We start from the raw sequence: 5,371 nt of genomic DNA on the forward strand, positions 1-5,371 counted from the left end.
GGCAGAGCTGGAAGCAATATTGTGGTGACTCTCTCCACTTGAACTCCAAAAGCTGTAAACCTTCACTACTCATTTGCTTCAAAGAGAAAAGGTTTTAAAGTAATGAAGGAAAAAACAAGATACTGCACCAGCACTGTCCTTCTCACTTCTGCAGCTGATCAGGAGTGAGAATCAGCTTCCTTTCCAAGTGTTCAAGCTTCCTTCCAGTGTTTTGCCTATGCAAGCCCAAAAAGTGAAATTTTTCTTGCCCCTCTTCCTGCGGGTTTTAAACATGAGCTGACTTAAGAAACAGAATCAGTGGGAGCATGAAAGTGTTCTCACAACTGAACACCTTCCTTGCATTCTTTCCCAGCATTCATGGGCAGAAAAAAAAAAAACAACAAATAAACAAACAAACAAAATAATATAGGCAGACCAGAATAAAGTGCCACACCTGGCCATTATTAATTCCATAGTTAATCAATCTGGAAAAGCAACACAACATGATTAAAGCGGAAACTTGGGCAGAACTAACTTTTATTTCTTACTGTTGATCTTCCACTACTCTCTACATGTAGGCAATAAGAAGCTGTTGTTTTCAGAATGTGTGGATGGACAAAAGTCAGAGCTGACATGTTTAACCTGGGAGGAGGAAAGGTGAGATTTATGGTGAATGGCAGGAGTCAGTTAAAAGCTAAACACTTGTCATTTTAAATTGAAAGAAATCTGCTATCTATTGAAACTCTGCTGAGCACAGTTTGACCCCACCTATGGAGAGCTTGAATTACAAGATATTTGTTACAGCAAACAGTAAAATACAGAGGAACACGAGTTAGGAATCAGACTGGGGAGTACATTGCTTTTCTTTCCCCAAGATGACAACATTTCTCCCAGTTCATATGGCAACCCAGCCAAGGAAGATTTAATTATGAATCAGGACTTGTCACTCACCCAGGATTGGTCTAATGCAGCAAGGAACTGCTTGCTGTGGGAGCACAGTACATGCATTTACTTCCTTGCCCTCAGCCCACTGTATGCCCTATTTTGTGCCTAGCTGATGATGAGACTATGGGCATGGTTATACAAACAAATCAGAAACGAGACTAGCATCATCAAACATACTACAGCAGGGCACAGGCAGCAGGAGAAGAACAAGCTATGTGATTACTTCACATCAAGGTGAAAAAATAGATCCAGCTTGGGAAATTATTACATGAGAGTAAGCTAGGTCAGACCTAACAACTGTCTAATCCAATATCCTGCCTCTGAGGGCTTGAGTGGGTGTATAGGAAACATAACAAGAATAAAACAGTCCTCCTTGAGATATTTCTTGTCAGCTTCCAGCAATTCAGAGCATTATGGAGGGTTTAGAAAAAACATATTGGTGCTGATAAGCTTTACGAACCTGTGCAAATCACTCCTTCTGTACCTACCCTGGCTTGTTCTCCTTTCCCCAGTTTTTCTTCCTGCTCTGATACACGTATGAATGGTACCTATTACAAAAGCAGGCCCTGATCTCTCTGTAAGGACTACAGAACACCCATCTCCATCTAGAAAAGAGGGGAAAAAAAAGTAAAGAACAACTTATATTCTGCTCTTAATATGCAAAAACAGAGTGGTGATCAACAAACCCCTTCAGTATGTAATCCCTCTCCACATTTTCTGCTCCCGGAAAGGAACTAAAGCCAAATTTTCTTTCACAACTTTTTTTTTTTTTTAATTTCCTGATGGGATTTGTCCCAGGATACTTAGAGAGCTGGCTGATGTCATTGTGAAATCTCTGAATTATTTTTCAACAGTCTTGGGAATGTGGAGATGTCCCAGTTGATTGGAAGGCCAGCAAACGTTGCTCTAATTTTCAGGAAGGGCAAGAAGGATCCTGATAATTACAGGCCTGTCAGTCTCACTTCAGTGCCAGGTAAAAATTATGGAGCAAATTATGCTGGGAGTTATTGAAAAACATCTGAAGGACAACATGGTCATTGTCCACAGCCAACACAGGTTCATGAGGGGAGGTCCTTTTTAATTAACTTCATTTCCTTTTATGACAAGGTCTCCCATCTAGTTGACCATAGAAACCAGTTTCTGTTATCTTTTTGGATTTCAGACAGCTTCTGATACTGCTTCTCACAGTATCCTTCTGGATAAAATGTTCAGCACACAGATAGACAAAAGCATAACGTGACAGGTGAGCAATTAGCAGATGGCTCAGACCCGAAAGGTTAGGTAAATGAGGTTACATCAGGCTAGCAGCCAGCCATTAGTGAGATTCCTCAGGGCTTCATATTAGGACCAGATTTCTTTAAATGACTTGCATGTAGGACCAGAAGACATTTTGAGCAAGTTTGCTGATGATACTAAGTTGAGAGGATCTAAATTGACCCAGTTTGGAGTGGAGAGGCCTCACAGAAAGATCTAGACAAATTAGGGAGCTGGGCAATCACCACTTGCATGACAAGAATAAATGCCAGATTCTGCACCTTGAAAGGGGCAACCCTGGCTATACATAAAGACTGGAGGATGAGACACTGGAGAGCAGCCCTGCTGAAAGGGATTTGGGGGTCTTGGTCAACATAAAGTTGGAAATGAGTCAACAGAGTGCTCAAGTAGCCAGGAAGGCCACTTGTATCCTGGAGTGCATCAAGGCATTGCTACACAGGCAAAGGAAGTTATTGTTCTGCTCCGCACTGCACAGGTATGGACTCACCTTGAATCCATCTGGACAATGCTTTCAGACACATGGTCAGATTTCTGGGTAGTGCTGTGTGGAGCCAGGTATCGGACTCAGTGATCCTTTCAGGTCCCTCCCAACTTGCGATATTCTATGATTCTATTCTGTGATCATCCGTGGCAGAGTACAGATTCAGACAGTAAGCTGAAATGCAGGAGGTACAACTTAAGAGCTGCTATGTTTGCAAAAACTGGATAATTTGATGAGCCATTAAAGAGTGAAGACAGCACAGAAGACTAAAAGACCTGTCACCTGCTTTTTAAATGCAAACTGAGTATGCTATTATTTTTTTTAAATCTTCTTACAAATAAGCCAGAATGTCATTTGAAGGCAAAGTTACTCTTAGAAAGTAATGGCAAGTAGAAGCCACAGATTTAGCATAAACTACTTGCTTTCAAATGTATTTGGATACCATTATCATTGCATGCAGCTGTTGGGTTGAACAGCTATAATTGAGGGGTAAATTTGGCCTGTTCTCTAAAATCAGGCTAAAATGATAGTTAGAGCCATATTAAGTGTGGATTTTTTTGTTTTGCTTTGTTTTTCTTCCCTAAAGCATCAAAACCATTAGTTTCCTAGCTTAAATCTCTCCCTGAAAATACACTTTAAAATCTGACACTAAACAGCCCAGCTATAGTCCCAATGCAAAATACAGTACTACAGATGACACACTGGGAAAAATAAAACAAAATTAACATACCAATGTTTGTGGCTGGACCACTATACCATTACTGGCATTTTGCTTATGTAGTGATTCCATTGGTGTTTTGCATTACATGGCAAAACCATAGGTTCCCCTTCTAAGAAAAGAATAGCTTAATGTGCCAAATGGTACATCTGGAGAGAAGTACTGCCAGTCTGCAATGCCAAAAAAAAAAAAAGAAAAAAAAAAAAAAGAAAGAAGAAAAAAAAAGAAAAAAAGAAGGAAAAAAAAAAAAAAGATGAAACTGATGCCTGCTGACTATGTTTCTAAATGATGATGTTCCTCACAAAATTCCTATTGAGAATCATATATTGGTAATGTATTGTCTAAAGCTTCCAGGCTAGAAGGCATCTTTAATCCATTACTCTATGGCTTTTTGATTGCTGTTTTTTTTTTAGCAAATCCTGTAGCTGCAGGGGAGATGAGTGTGGTTTTGGTGAGATAACATTAATTATTACTGCTTTGCTTTAGCTTTTTAATTAAAATATTATGTTGCCTTGCACTGTTGGTGACTCTCATCAGGCACAGAATTTGTTTGATCTGAGTAAAATGTAAAATGAAGTCTTGCTTTACTAGTATGAATTTTGTGTTATATGGTACTTAAGGTTCAGCATATATATCAGAAAAAACAGAAGTAGAAAAGACTGATTAGATCCTATGTGGTTGATTATAATATACTTCTCAGAAGTACATTACGCTACTACTGTATGATGTACCTCTTCCAAGGCTTCTGCTCATCTCTGGAATGTTACTGCATGAATCAGGCTGTTGCTGGCAGTGAGATTCCTGCAGGGGGGCCTCTATGCTCCCTGTCAGCTCTTACAAGGCTCTGTCTGCATCTCCAAATACAAAATACAATCCATCTCAGCAAAAGTAATGTACCATATGTTGTAGAAGATGCTAACACAATAAGGTACAAGAGTAACTCATGGTAGACTCAGGACATCACCAAACATCTGTCCCAGCAGACAAGTAAGGGATACAAAGGTTCCTCGGAGCAAAACTGTGCTGCTAAATCTGTGCCAAACCATCTGAGAACACAACTGTACAAATTTTTTGGTGGCTGCAGAAGCCAAAGCAACTCTCTGGTTTTGAGGTTTGTAACAGCTCCTGCATTACAAAAGGCAATCCAGAGAATATGTATGATTTGTTTCCAGTAAAGGTGAGTGACTTTCCAACTAAATGCCTCCCTGATTTGATGGTTCTAGGCATGTTTTCTAGAGTTTTTGGAAAGAGATCTATGCTATAGATCTCTAAATAAACGTTCCCAAAAATGTTGCTGTAAAGTAATCTGTAACCAATCTGAAACAGTCTGTGGGCCATATCAGATACTCACTGAAGAAACGATCTCTCAAAGATTATTTTACCTCATAAAACTTCAGACAGCAAGCTGAGATGGCTGAGACAGACTCCTTAATCCAGAAACATGAATGGTCCAGGGATTACAGGTCAGTGCATGTGACAATATAGACAGCTGGCATATTTAAAAATCTGTAAAACATGATGGGTCACTGTTACTAGCTTGCATTGCTGGGTTATGACTGTAAGGGGGAGGTAAATGTACATTTCAGGGTTACATCTCTTGGAGGCTACCATTATACTGGGAAATTTCTTATGAGTTAAAACTAAGATATCAATAGAGCCAGTTTGGTCAAGCTACTGACTATGAATGTTACATATGTTTCCGCACCAATTGCTTCACTACCAGTTCATTTGAATGTAATTGTGCTACAGATGTCCCTGCATTTCTGCTGTATAGATACACTAGTTAAGTCTTGTGCTAGATAATTACCAATTCCCATATTTATTACTAATTATTTAAAATTAGAATGAACCCAATGCTGACCTTTTCAAGTCTCCATAATCATCCTACCTACAAGGACGTATAGCCAATCAAATAGGAAGCTTCCCCATTTCATTAAATGAATAGTGAGGATTTCTTTGAAATTCACTTGTTC

At 39.4% G+C, this 5,371-nt stretch overlaps 1 long non-coding RNA gene across 1 annotated transcript; it reads right to left on the reverse strand.

Annotated features, from left to right (window-relative positions):
- Positions 1-499: 499 nt before the first annotated feature.
- On the reverse strand, positions 500-2,843 carry LOC128084553 (uncharacterized). The gene is made up of 2 exons (XR_008208584.1): positions 2,687-2,843; positions 500-1,529 (listed from the first exon to the last, which is right to left on the reverse strand). It is a non-coding gene; the product is annotated as an uncharacterized LOC128084553 (long non-coding RNA).
- Positions 2,844-5,371: the final 2,528 nt, after the last annotated feature.

The sequence above is a fragment of the Tympanuchus pallidicinctus genome, unplaced genomic scaffold (genome assembly GCF_026119805.1).
Source record: "Tympanuchus pallidicinctus isolate F22 unplaced genomic scaffold, pur_lepc_1.0 scaffold27, whole genome shotgun sequence".
Classification (NCBI taxonomy): Eukaryota; Metazoa; Chordata; class Aves; order Galliformes; family Phasianidae; genus Tympanuchus; species Tympanuchus pallidicinctus.